At 43.8% G+C, this 14,729-nt stretch overlaps 1 non-coding gene across 14 annotated transcripts in view; it reads right to left on the bottom strand.

The window, feature by feature from the left end:
• Positions 1-11,330, bottom strand: part of LOC101789629 (SPO11 initiator of meiotic double strand breaks) — a 238,327-nt gene extending 226,997 nt beyond the window's left edge. For all 14 annotated transcript variants that reach the window (XR_011804579.1, XR_005260488.2, XR_002404952.4 and 11 more), the window contains exons 1-2: positions 11,199-11,330; positions 3,606-3,681 (exon numbers count right to left, since the gene is read on the bottom strand). This is a non-coding gene — a transcript (SPO11 initiator of meiotic double strand breaks). The remainder of the gene's footprint in view (positions 1-3,605; positions 3,682-11,198) is intronic.
• Between the last annotated feature and the right edge of the window lie 3,399 nt (positions 11,331-14,729).

Below are 14,729 nucleotides of genomic sequence, written 5' to 3'. Positions count from 1 at the left end.
ACCATCTATGTGCAAATTTGTCTCTGAAAACACGCCTTACATACTCGTCATCCTTCAATTTGGAGACTTAAAGAATTGTTTCATCAGCAAATGGTTTTGTAAGGAGCACCACCGAGTAATTGCAGGGCCTTCGTGATGCTGTGCTGTGGTACTTGTACTTTGTCACACAATTTACTGTCACAGTCAAGTGGTCTTTGAGATGGATATCTCAAAAACAGAGCTTTTAGGCTGTCTACAACTATGGCCAACACATCCATTCTTTCTCATTCTCTTGAGATTTTAGATTAAGATGACAGTAAGGAGTGCAGAGTAAGAACAAATAAGTATGCTTGTTAGCTGTATGAAGCGTTATATAGTCCATTTGTTATTTTGAAGCTCAAGACAAAGGTTGTCCTGTGCACCAATGTGTCCTGTATCCATGTTATGCATCTCCAAAGCTTACAGTTAAGTTTCAACAAAAAAAAAATAATGACTTAAGTCATATAAGTAAATATGAAGAGCAAATAGCATGTGTTAGAGTTAGTCTCTCAGTTTCCTAAAGCAGGGATTTTCATGAATGGGGATTCCTGAAGTTTAGAAAATGACACAGCCCTGCTTTGACGCCTGTCCTCCCACACCAAACGCAGCACAGCTCACAAGGGACATTCCCATGTCCTGTTGCCAAATCCACCACTGTCATCTACGAGCAAAGTAGACTTTAAAAATAAAACTGTGTACAACAGGCTGGTTCATTTGCTTAGGAAATGACAATTTTCCCATTTGACATATAGTTGAGAACTGATCCCACGTGGAAAGGGAATGCAATTGCTCAACTGAGCACCCACTGTGGCAATTTTCGCATAATTAGCAGAATGCATTTAGTCTTAACCTTCTTCTGATGAATTCAGTCACACCTGTTTATGTGAAATCAATTAAGAGACCTTAATCTTCTTAGACAGTTTCCAACACTCCATCCACAGGTTCAGGCCTGTTTCTTGTATTGCAAAGTTTAAATTACATTAAAAAAGAAACAATTATCCTATAAACATGAAGACCTAAATTACACCTTAATAATTAAAACCAGTTACACTTTTAGTCTGCAGCCTTTTTATGGCCAGACACATATCAAGCAGTGCTGTCCACTTTTGACTTGGATGAGTGGAGGGGTGAGCAGAATAACCCCAAAGCAAGGTCAGCACAAACACATTTACATGCCCGCCCCATGCTGACTCGTGCCAGAACACACATTCCTGTGCCTGGATCTGCTTAGGACTTGTGGAGTGATGTGAAGGTAACATCTGGTAATGGGGTCATCCGAGGAAAGAGAGCCAAGAATGCCTCCCCACAACATCCAAAATCCCTCTTCTTGCAGAAAAATTTTGGGGAAGGTCTTAATTTCATTTTACTTCAGACACGTTCTTAAAATAGATGGTGATGGGAAGTCAGACAAATCACTCTTGAGAAGTGCCTGTATTTCTCCACTATGAATGGAACCTCCGCAGAAAGCTGGGGTGGACATCTAGAGTTTCATGAGACAAATCCCACAGTTAGTGGGGACATTTACACAAACACCTAGTGGAAGGTGCATTTATATCCCTGATCACTTAAAGTCAGAAGCTACCCCATTAGTTGAGTCGCACAAAGAAACTGTTACTAGTCTCCATTGGAGATAGTTTGTGGTTCAGAGCATGAGGAGTCCTGGCAGTACTTTATGCCAAAGGAGAATTTAAATCTCACATCTGTGTTTGTTTCTTGGATCTACTATGCTGGCACATGAGTCATCTTAAGAAACCTAAATTAGTGTTCATCATACATCAAACATTGCAAAGAGCACTGAATTTGTGTCCAGAAATTGTTCAACTGATGTAGAAGTTTGTTCTTAGGACTATCTAGTGGGACATGCATGAAGTATACTTGGAGCATCTTGGAGATTTTGGAGCCAAACCTGTTTAACCTACAGAGCTGCACAAGAGATGAAAAAAAATAATAATGAAAATTGTTGGCTTTAACTGAGAAAACCCTGCCATTTAGTATGTATCATGTGAAAACTGGCCTGTTTCTCTAGGCTTCCTTGGAAGCAGAGATCAATATTGCTCAGTGGAAACGAGGCATTTCTCTTGCATTAGCATACATGCTCTTTCAAAAAGCGTTCTTTACATTGCTTTAGAAAAAGGAGGGAATTCTTTTTTTTCTCCCCTCACCCTGTTGAAAGGGAAAATATCAAGTAGCAACTAAAATGTGTTTGAGATCAACTTTTGCTTTATAAACTTTGGGTTTCATTCTAATTGTTAGGGAGACACATAATAGCTGGCTTTAGTATAATTTTCTTTGGACTATCTCCCCAAAGCCACAATTAATGTAAATATCAGCGTCTTGTTAGTAATTTCCTTTCATCGGTAAATGCTGAAATGCAATGATCTGACCACAAATCACAAAGCAAATAAGCTTGCAGTGCTGTTCAAGCTTTGTTGTTATTATGCAGTTTGTACATGAGAGAGCTGATAAGGGAGATGTTACATGAACAGGAGAAATCTTTGACTACTTGGAAGAGTTTCATTATGTGAGAAAGCAGTGGCTCTCCTACTTTTCCAACAGCTTCTAGGTGAATTTACAGGCAAACCCACTTGAAGTGGCAAAAGTAGAGTCAGATCTCAGTCAGTCAAGAGAAATATGCTGTAGATGTGGGACTGAAGACCAGACTACAATCTCTCTTTTCTCTACACATATATGAAAGAATTTACTGCCTCTCATGCAATTTCTTCAGTTGCTTTTGAGGGGCTTTCAGTGATGGATGATATATACCCACAGCATGAGAGGACTGCCATCCTCCTTCTTCTCGGTGCTAAGAAATCAATGGAGAAGGAAGGACCCCTGGCATGCACAAACATCAGTCTTTGTATTTTTACATATCATGTTTTAGCATTTACTTCCTGGTACACAAAACCACAGGTATTTTAATGCCCTATTTTTCTACTTTATAGTTAGATGTAGACTTAGCAGCCAAAAATACACATCTCCAGTCAAACAAAAGAGACTGAAGATCCAAATAACTGAGGCAGGTTTCAGTCCCCCATCAGCCAATATCTCCCTTGCCAAATCATCTCTTCTCCAAACACTCAGTCACAAACTCCTCACTCATTAATAAATAAAACACACACACAACTTCTGGGCTCTCTCTGAGAGAGACTCCTTCCTGGGGAAGAGTCAAAGGCAGTGCAGAGGCCATGCATTGTCATTGGTGCTGTTCTGGCACACGAGAGAGAGAGAGAAGAAAAAGTGGTAGGGAGGGGGAAGAGAGAAAAAAAAAATCCTAAAATTTGTATTATTAAAAGATGTTTTCCAGAGGGGAAAAACAACTCTTTTCTTGAAATACAATAGGCACACGTACAGTAGAACAAAACCCAGCTCCACAACCAGAGTGCCATACTTGTAGCAGGAATGTACACTGCAAGGTTTCTGATGACACCAAGAAATTTCTTGCCCACATGCAACTGAAGTGGATATCACTTTAACGAATAAATCCTTGTTTTCCATTTAGCATGTTATAATGAGAATGGTTCCATCCCTGTTCTTCCATGCCACTCTATCAATTTGCCTTTCTGTAGTACTACAGAGCCATCACTTACCAGTAGGGCAGAGCTGTCATTCTCCCAACTGGGCCTTATGAGTCCATTCCCAGGCAGAAAGAGTTGTTGGTTATAGCTGTGAGGAAGAAGATGAAGGAATAACAAGAAAATTAATCCCTTCATCTTTCTAAGCAACCTACATAACATCCTTCCATATCTGAGCATTTTGTAGATCAACATGCACTGTTCTTCAGGGTAAGCACACAAAATAGGCATGATGCTTTGTTTTCCTTTATAAGAAGTGTACATGCCAAGAGGGCAAATAATTTGCTTGTGGCCACCTAAGAAATTTGGACATGAGGAAACAGGGTGTACAGCTACATTGTAGGCTACCATTTTCTGCCAAGATTTTCTGCTTTCTTGACTCTCTAGACTTGATCTCTGCATGGGTTAATTTACTCTGCTGGTGAAATGGAAATTTGCTTCCCATACCCCTAAGTGCAGAGCTAGGTTATTCTGCCAAAAACTAGTCATAACCAGCTCAGCTATCTTTGTGCTGCAGTACCATTGACAGCATAGACATTCATCACATCTTCTCAGGTCAGAGATTAGTGTCTAATCCTCTGGCCACGTTTCCCTGTAGGAACTTCACAGTATTAGGGCTTTGCTCATCTCTACAACCGATGGTTTTGCAAGGCCCAAGCTACTTTGCAAGGATTGCAAAACTTGTTTGAACTTGTACATTTTCCCAGTCACAAAGGGTTGCTCACCCATCCCCCAGTCCCACAGTAAATTGGCATGAGGACTGCTAATTTAGCCAAAAGAGACTGCCTTGGAAATCAGTAATCTCTCAAAAACTGATCAGACACATGAATGCAGACATACAACGCAAATTTATCATCCTCATGTATTCTTATATTCCCTTTCACTTTTTTCCCCCCTTCTAGACTAATTCCATATCCCATCTGCCACTATACTTTCTACCCTTTTTGGGCTTTCATTATGCTCCTGGTGCAAGATCCATACATCCCTTTCCATCTTGTTCTTGCCAGGTAGTTAGAAGCACATATAAATGATTCGCAAAGGCTCGTGACCTCACTGCAGTACATTTCTCAACATTAAGCTCCTCCAGCTCCCTGTTGATCCCAATCACTCTGAATTTTATTACCCTCTTTTGTATTGCCTGACTCCCTGACCCTGTAGTTTATGGTTAGCCCAACCCTTGTGTTTCCATCAGAAGACACTTCTCAGCTAATATTAGAATCAAGCCTTTTAAGAGCTGCTGATACAAGGAAAAACCCCTAAGAAATCCTGAAGGGTGGAACTGGGGATACTAACAGCACAGGAGCAATAAGCTCATTCCCTAGCAAACATGATCAAAATGATGGATCTTGCCAAAAGTGTCAGTTGCCCAATTTTTGTTCTTACTGAAGCTATAGGGTTTCCTTCACACCCTTTAATTACTCAAACCTTACTTAAGGAACGTGATTCAAACAAACAAACATAAAAAAAAAAGTTACAACAACGTAGCATGATCTTGACATACAAGATGTCAGAACCATTATAAACCCCTTTATTCCAGAATGATGTCTTTTGTGCTTAGAGGCATGCTTGCTATTCATAGATCTACTGCTCAGCTGTTCCAGTTTTTAGTTCTGCATAAATGCCCACTCATTATGTCCAGAGGGTTTTGCCTGTAGCTTTGTGTTTGTAGCCTTGAGGCAAATGTCTTGATGGCTTAGGGAACTCGTAGCGAATGACCAAATAACATCGGATTTTCCACAGCAACGAAGCCATTATGGGACAGCATTTCTATGTAACAGCACCCTTCAGTGTGCAATCATTATAACTAAGGATTTAACCAGGCTCTAGGGACATAACAAAATCACTTTGAAGCCAAAAATCCACAGTGAAATCTTAAGCATTAGATTTCTGAAATGCTTCTCAGAACTGCTCGAGTCAAACAGCTTTGTCAGTTACAGTAAAACCAAGTGCTGGGGAATGAGTTTTATGCACATCTTAAGAATGAATCCAAGTATTCAGACCTGTGCATGCAGAGCTGGGGGTGCGGTGTACATTAGCTGCAGTTTCTGCAGTTGCATATGAAGCCATTATAACCACAAACACAAGTCCTTAGTTAGCATTAGTATTTTTGCACACACTAATTTAGCTATTGAAAAATTTCTAATTATGTTGCTCATGGTTTTGAGAAAGTCTGTACTGAGCCTGTCAGTTACAAAGGCTAGTGGCCTTTGTAGGCCTCATGGCCCCAAACCCCAATCCTGGCCATCTCAGCTGTGATATTCCCCAGTGACTGACTGAAAAGCTGACCCAGTGAGTTCCTGATGGGTCTGTGCAGATCACGTCTGCAGCAGAAGGGAAGTCTGCGATGGAAAGGATCAGGGACATATCATAAGCAATGTGTGAGAGCAGCACCACACCGAAGCGTGGTGCGCTGGCCTTGGAGCACAGCCCACCGCTCACCCTGCCGCTCTGTAACTCCCCCTCACCAACAGGGCAGGAAGAAAAAATAAAGTGAAGTCAGGGGTCAACACAAAGACAGGGAGCTCTCTTACCAGTTACTTTTAGGGGCCAAAGAGACTTGTTTTGGGGAAAACTAATGTATTGCCAATTAAAATCGATTTAGGTGGTGAGAAACCAAGGCAAAAGCCAGAACACTTCTCTCTCCTCCACCTTCTTCCCAGGCTCAACTTCGGTGCTTCATTCCCAACTCCTCTACCTCCCCAAGGGAGGCAGGGAGTGCAGACAACTCCTCTCTCCTCACATTTTTTGCCTGCTCCACCATGGCTCCTTCCCACAGACCGCAGCTCCTTCAGGAAACATCCACCAGCTGTGGTGTGCAGTCCTCCACTGGCTGTTTCCACAGGGAAACACCTGCTCCAACACCCAGAACACCACCTCTGCGTCTCCTTCTCTGGCCTTAGCCTTCACAGGGCTGTTTTTGACCCTTTTCACCTTATACCCGGGCAGCATTTTGCCCTTTCCTGCCTATATTCTCACAGAGGTACCCCCAGCACTACTGACAGTGCCCTGTGGTGGGGCTCTTGGAGCTGGCTGGAACCAACCCAGGCCTCTCCTCACAGAGAGACCTGCAGCCCCACTGCCAACACCCAGGCTTTTAAACCAATACAATGAGTGAAAGATAGACTTTGAGAAGCTATAAAGGAAGCCAGGGTCTCTCCAGTGAAAGAATCTCTCAAACTGGAAGTGAAATATTGGTGTATGAGAAGCTATTAAACCCACCACCCCCACCTCTTCTGAGTGTCAGGCTGCATGTACACACAGGTACATACGCATGGGCTTGCAACAGGAGAGTCCCTACATGCTCCCCGGAATGCCCTCTGATCTCAACACTGGATGAGCAGCTCATGCAGAAAGAGTGGCTGTTTTGATGGAGAGGGGGATGGAAATAATCATATGCAGAGCAATCTGTGCAAGGCAGCCCACACCCCTTGTCCGCAGATCTCATGGGGGGCCTTTGTTAATGAGCTCGCAGTTGTGGCACATGGGAAACTCTACTGGTGCTTCAAGGAGAGGAGGCAGGACACCTGCCTGCTGCACATATGGCCACTTTCTCTCAACAAAGACGGAGAATGAAATTTAGACCAGGACAGAGTGTGGAGCAGCGTATTTGAGAGAGCATCTTGGCTCCACCGGTGCTGGGGGAGCAAGAATGAGGCACAAGCTTCCAGCTGGGACCTCGTACCCCTTAACACAAAACACCCCAAGAAAGTCAGCATTTTACCCAGTCTACATCTCTCAGGATGAGCAGCTGTGCTTAAGTAATACTGCAGAGATGCTAGGAGTAGGATAAGGGCTGCATTGATGAGGCAGGAAGTTGAAGCATGGATCAGAAATGCATGACTACATGGAAAAATCAGAGGTGTAGTGAGACAAATGACCTCTTGTGTAATAAGGTGATGTGGTCCAGCACTGGACTGCAACAAAAAAGGGGCTCCCAGTCATATCCCTCCACAGTTTGTAACCCTTGAACACAGGAGCTATCATATTATGACGTGACTCAGAAAAGATCATTATAACACAAGGATTAATCTGGCTGCCCTTCTTGCCCCAGATACAGCATGATTTTTACATCTCCAAGAAGACTGGATTAATAGCAGCAGCCAGCAACATCACTGTCACAACAAGTTAGTGCTGCTAAGAGGAGTAACAGGAAGAATAACCTCTTATACTACAGAGGCTTACAAAATGGTTCATCACAATGGCATCACTAGGCAATATTTTAGCCCAGCAGTGACTCACCATAAATGTTCACATGCTCCTTGTGTGCTAGAAAACACTGTGGAAAGTCTCCCCTCAGCAAGTCCTGCAATAGCACCACTGGAACTAGGCTGTGTTCGACACAGTCTGGAAAAGCAGTTGTGCATTTTACCCTCAGCTTCTTCCCTCCCCAGGAATGCAATTTGCTACCTGTCCTCGAGTCCAGATTTTAACGGAAGAAAGCCTGGGTTTCAGGTGTTTTAATTCCCCCCACACACACACACATTCCTTTTTTAGTGCATATTTTTTGAGAGGATGCCCATTCTTTGGTACCTTTCCCACATATCATGAAGGTCACTTAACACATGCCAAATGAAACACTCTCCTTTCAGAGAGAAAGGTTTAGTTTTCCATTATTCACCCAGTTCAGACTTCATGAGTTTTCATGTTTCCTCCTCAAACACAAGTACTTTCTTCCCTTCAAACTGCTTTTAGATAAACTGGGCATAAATTCTGTTATCTACAAGTACTTGGGACACAGTCCCAAAGTTGCCTGCATATAATGGTCTTTCAAGCTTCAGAAGTAATTGCAGGACACGAGTCATTTAAAAGACTTTTAGCAGCCAGGCATAAAATCATCAGCTGCAGGACTCAGCTCACATACCCAGCAGTAGCACAGACTGATTTATTTGACTCGTTATTATAAAACGAGTTATTATTAAACTCCCTAGAGAGGATATTCCACAACATCCCAGCTCCAACACATCACTTAATAAAGCATTTCCGTATTTCCTCCAGAGCATAACTTTGGTTGACACCCCCTAAACACACACTGATCCAGACTGTATTTAGGGTTCAAGGAACTGCACGTAGGAACCACAAGAGGAGTCTACTTTTCTTGGATCTTTCTGACAACAGCAGTGTGATCTTGGGATCTGTGCAGGGACACACCTTAAACGGCAGGGACAGAAACCCTAGGGAAGAAGGGGAGGAAGGAAGCAGAAGAGTTTTGTGAATTAAGTTAGCCACATTAGCACAGACACAGAGCTACTCCTCCACACAGACATTTCTTCCAACATGTTTATTTCCTTTTTTCCCCTCCCATTTTTAAGTTTGCACACTGGTGCAATAGAGTAGGTTTCAAACACATACACTAGTAATTTTATGAGGCTCATTTCATAAGAGATGCAAAAGTGGATGAAGGAGAAGAAACAAAAATTCTCCCCAAACCAGCACCAAAGTTAAAAGTTAGTATTGGGAATACTAAACTGGCAGTATCGATTCCCTATCCATGGCACTTTGCACCATATGACCATTCACACTCCTCAAAACTGGAGGAAAAAACTGAATTCCACTGCCCAGCCCAATTGTCCCTGTTCCCAAAGAAGCTAGACACCAGCCCAGGAGTCCCACCTGCCCAAGTTTCACAAGTTTAGGGGAACTGATCCTTTAATTTCCAAGCCCACATTTACTCCTGGCCAGGAGAGATGGTTTGAAGCACAGCTTTGCCTTCTGTCCTCCCCAAAGTAGTGAATTTCCCTGCTCTTCTTTTGGATACTACTGCTGTGGCTGATGAGGTCCATGGCCATAGCTACACTCTGGGATGTTTGTGAAACTTTCACAAGCACCAGCCAACATTTCCTGATGTATGTGACAATGCAGAAACAAGGTCCAAGCGCCACAGTTTTCTGGGAATTCTCTCTCTTCCCGCCCCCCCCCCACCTCAGGTGTTTTCTCCACCAAAGAAGACTTGCAGGATTAGCCCCTACACGAAGGAGTGAGCCCAACACAGGAGGCACGTACAGCCAAGCAACAAGTCATCAACAGCCTACTGCGTGTGGCAGCCTTTTGCATGAAATCCACTCACAGCGAGCCAGCACTGGCCAAGCTTGCAAGTAGGGTGCATTTCTGTAGATCACAGGCCATTTACTGACCTCTGCATTAGCATCCAAGTCACCCACAGCAATTAGGCAAAGTAAGAACGCCTCAGTTTTGTGACTCAACAAGCTTTGGCAACCCTCTCCACGCCACAGCCCTGCTGCGGAAGGAGGGTTTTCTCCTACGTGCAGCATCCAACAGGTTTGGAGAAACAGCTCTTTCAAAGGGATGAGTTCTCAGGCCATTGGTCTGATACTCGCTGTGTGTTTATGGTTCTACCCCTGAGTTTTGGTTTTGCCCAAGAACACGCACACCACGACAGATTTCCCATTTAGATAGTCACTCTTGAAATAGTTACAAACCCAGCTACCGACACTGTCGTTTTGGAAGCCCCAGGTCTCCGATAGCCCATTTTGTAGAGCTCTTTCACCTATTTTCTTCCCTTTTATGCAAAATGAGAAAAAAAAAAAAAGTTTCTTCAGTTTTAATCTTGTAAAACACATTATGCAAATTTATGGGTTTTATGTAAGATGATGGCCTGCGGCCATATCACCCCTGGCCCCGGCTGTGATCTCGTTAGATCTCCCAGCCCGAACAGGCCGGGGCCTGCTCGGCACTGGCTGCGAGACCTCCGGAGCGAGCCAGGTGCTGCCGAGGGCCGGGCGGTGCTTCAGTAGGTGGCCCCTGCCGCTGTGAGTCAGCACCCACGGGTGCCTCAGCACAGCCCGGCCACTCTGCAGCAGAGCACGTGGAGACCGAGGTGAACCCCAGGTCTGCGCACAGAGCTCAGAGCATCCCCATGCATCGCAAGTCCAGGGGGAAAACCTTGAGGTTTTTAGGAAAGCAACAAGGGAGAACGAACAGCTGATCACAATTGCCTTTTTGTGCTCACATCTTGAGCTACCTGGGGAAAGTGAATGGAAAGGAAATCTCATAGCTGATTTCACACGTTTCTCTCACCCTCAGACCTACATTTTAACCAGCACTCAACAACTCATTTTCATCTTAGCCCTTCTGATGCAATTTATTACCCAATACCTTGCCAGCAAATTAAAAGGAAAAAAAAATTATTTAAGCTGTAATGCTGTTGCTCTTTAACATCAGCATCAAACACTCAAAAGTATCAGGCAGAGATTGTTTTTACTTAAAACGTTAGCAAAGATCACTCTAATTTCTTTCCCTGGACTAGCAGTTTCTTTCTGGAATGAATCCCTGGAAACACTGCAGTGAAGCTAACAAAGGCACCTCAAAACAGCCTTACCAGGATCTTATCAACTTTTATCTTCCACCAGACAAAGCCACTAACTACAGCTGTTTATTTACTGGGGCAATACAAAGATTTCGTACTATTGGAACTAGAAAACAGTACTTGAGGCTCTGAAAAGGAGACCCTACCACTTATCTAGAAGCATACATAATCTTCCTCCTCCTCCATCATCCCAACAACCTCATACACATGCAGATGCACCCTGCCTACAGCCACTGTACAATGCACCCTGTTACCAGACACCCACAGCAGACTTGAGAAGTTACCTTTGCTGAAGCAGTGGTGCTCGTAAACTCTAAGGAAGGAGCTCAGCCTAAGAATACTCAGAAATAAACGTTTCAGGCTCTTGGCTGCAGCACTGCTGAAGTCAATAAGCCCCAAACCCAGCTGATTCCCCTCATTTAATCAGATGACCTCATAGCCTAGTTCCTAAACGTGCTTTAGCTGGGCTCCTCTCACATGTGAGGTCTGGAAAACTGTAATCTCTGCAGTAAGGCAAAACGGTGGCTCTAAGTAATGCCTCCATTCACATTACACCCTTGCCTGAGTCACATTAACTGGTTACAGCCTAGTTAAAAGCTATAAATTTTTAACTTAATATAATAAGACCTTAACTGTGAAAGGGCTTTTTCCTCTTATGAGGGCAGGGCCAGAACCTGTCTGCACTGATGTTTTCAATAATATCCCCACTGGGGTTTCTTGCTTGAAGCTGTAAAGCACCAAAGCCTTGTCCAACGTGCTTCTGTGTTAAACCCAACCCAGGGTTTGAGTCCTAAAGGCTGCTTGATTTTGGATCTCCAATGCAAGGCCCCTCTGCTAAGGGGTTTGGTGGCCATTACTTTCTGAGAAATGAGCCCTTATAAGACACCCAAGGAGACATGTCCGAATATTGGACAGTGACTTCTGGCAGTTCAGGACCTGCCCTGGGTCTCACTGACGCATCGAGCCATCTGGCTTCCCTTGCACCTACGTGCACCTTGATCTCAGAAAACGCACCTTTTCCTGGCATCTCCAGTCCTGAACATCCTCCAGCTTCTCTCATGTTTTCTCTGGGTTTCGCCACACCTTAGCCTTAAATATAAAGTACCATTTTGGGGTAATTAGAGATTCCTAATTAATTAGAGTTATAGATTTAAGGATTCAAAGCTTGACAAATGAGCTCAGGTAAATTTTGCAGCACGAGTTGGAGAAAATTACTGGCCCGAGCTACCTGCCCTGCCCCTGTGCTGGAGGTTAATTACCATTTCTCTTGTACAGCCAAAACCACGTGCGCCTCCATCCCAGCCTGCTCCGGCTCACAGTCCAGCACCCAGCTCAACTCCAGCACCAGGCTGCACCAGGGCACGGGCTGTGCTCTGCCCCTGCCCCTCTGTCCTCCAGCAGACAGAAGGGAGCGGTGGCTGAAGATGACCCCATACCTGCAGCCCTGGCAGCATGGCCCACGGGTGCAGGTCTCTTCTTCACCCCTCGTGGCTGTTTCAGGTCTGTAGACTTCCAGCAGCAAGCAGAGGTGCAACAGCCTGACACAATGTAAAGGGCATCTTATTACCTTACAACGGGCAAAATTTCCATTTCACCCAGTATGCCTCAAAGCCTGCATGGCTCATGTTTTGTTCTGGTTTGTTTGGTTTTGTTTCTTTATTTCCTTTCTTTCTCTTTGGAGTTGATGTGATGCACAGGAGGAAGGACAGGATGAGGACTGGGCAAAGGTGGCTCTGCTCCCAGATAGGCACCCTCACACCAGAGAATTGCAAACACAGTTTCCATCCTTTCTGTTTAGCACATTTGTGTATATCAGGGGTGCTGGCATCATTTTAGGCCACTTTCTGATGTTATTGAAGAACTCTTTAACTAGGAATCTGGTTTGGATTACAACGATCAGCTGAAGAACTACATCATTGAGCCCCACTTGGTATCAGTACAGCACTATCATGTACAGACACTTTAAGCTGCTTCTTTTCCCTTAGTTTTAGGCTATTTGACCTGGAAATACAAACTCTAAAGCTCATCTAAAAAATTAATTCTGTTATCTCATGTATTGCAGATCTCTGAACTTTCTGAGCTATTGGTAAACAAGAATTTGAATTTCGTGGCAGAGGAAGTAAGCGCCAATATGATTACGTGGTTGGAATTTAAAATCACGGGCAAAAATATAGATCCATTGGAGTTCAGAGAATGTGTCACAGACCAGTAGGAGCCTGTGAGCAAGGCCCTCACAAAAGGGTTAAAAAGGGTTGTTTAGCTAACAGAGAGAAAAAATAGAATATTTGTGGCCAGACCTTACACAATAACGGCCCATGGAAACCATCTGGAACATCCGTGTAAGACATGCAAGAACATCCAATAAATGCAAAAACGGTATCAGAAACTGGGAGAAAGCTTATTTATATAACCCTCTGAAAGTGAAAATGAAAGGAGAAGGCAGCCAATGGTACAGAACAGGATTTAATAATTTAATTATACGGTTCCAGGATAGGCCCAGTGTAATTTCTGCAGAGATGGTTATCCGTGCAGCTACGTGGATAGTGTGACGTTAGGTAATAGGCAGCAGCAATAGCCACGCACCATAGAAATGTTATAAGAGACCACAAATGGTTTGGATAACACACAGATTTTGCAAAGACACGGTGTATCTGGCTGTGGCCAGGGTTTAGGAGCAAATTCTCATTTGCATGGCTCCATCTGCACTCCCTGTGGCTCACCACCAGGCCTTGGGTCACACTCCCAAAGGGACCCCAGAGCACTCGGCAAAATTGGCTCCAGGTTCCCCTTACAGAAACCTGGGACTGTCACCAGACACACCCTGTAGTTTGGGAATTTCAGAAGAAAGAAACGAAGAAGAAAAGGGCTGCAACAAATACATAAACCAGGCTCTCACAGCAAGTGAGACCCATTTCAAGATGCATTGCTGCATTTATTTGTAATGAAAAGGTCTGAGGGAGCAGAGGAGCAGACAGCAGTAGGGCTGCAGCTGAAGCAGGCAGGATGAGACAAACAGTTCGCAAGCAGCAGTGAAACGAGTGAAGGGTAAAGCAAAAACTGAGCTGAAAGTGAAGTTAACTGAAGTCAGTAACTAAATTAACCGAGGAGTAAAATCTTTCTGCTTGTTTTCTTCAGTACAAGTAGCTTTGCATCATTATTTCTCTCTGAAACCATGAAAACAAGAAAAAAAAATAAGATGAAAGCAAGACAACTGCGAGGTCAAATGATTTCAGGAGCTGGGGCCATGTATAATCATATTTATAATTAATTATCAGCTACAGCGAGGCTGCCACAGGTGGAAGCAAGCAGCTCCACTGCCTCCTGCAGCTCCAGCACTGCCTGGGCAGACCCCAACATCCTGCAGATTCCCGGCTGCTGCTGCTGGACAGGCAAGAGCTGATTAATTTTTTTTTTTTTTCTCCCACAAACATATTGTATATTGAGCAACATAAATTGAATTATTTTGTGGGTATGTATCAAAATACTTTTGCGGAAAGTTAATACTTAAAATGGACCATTTTGACTTCATAATTTTTGCTTTTTAAGTTCTAATAGTTTAACATCATTTCCCCACATGAATACCAAATTAACCATCATTTCTCTGGTAGAAGGGCAAGGGACGAGATGAGGCATCAAAGTCATTTAGATATTCAGTTTTCAAAGGAAATGAAAAGCTTAACTCAGCAGAGTGCTGCATTCAGCCTTTTTGTTTTAGCCAACTCAGGAACAGCCTGGTAAAAGCAGTACCAAGCAGAGATTTGAAGATCAAGGGAGAACAAAACAAAACACTTTCTGTGTGTTCAGCTAACTACTTT

The sequence above is a fragment of the Anas platyrhynchos genome, chromosome 21 (genome assembly GCF_047663525.1).
Source record: "Anas platyrhynchos isolate ZD024472 breed Pekin duck chromosome 21, IASCAAS_PekinDuck_T2T, whole genome shotgun sequence".
Taxonomy (NCBI): Eukaryota; Metazoa; Chordata; class Aves; order Anseriformes; family Anatidae; genus Anas; species Anas platyrhynchos.
This window is presented reverse-complemented; position numbering and strand designations above follow the sequence as displayed.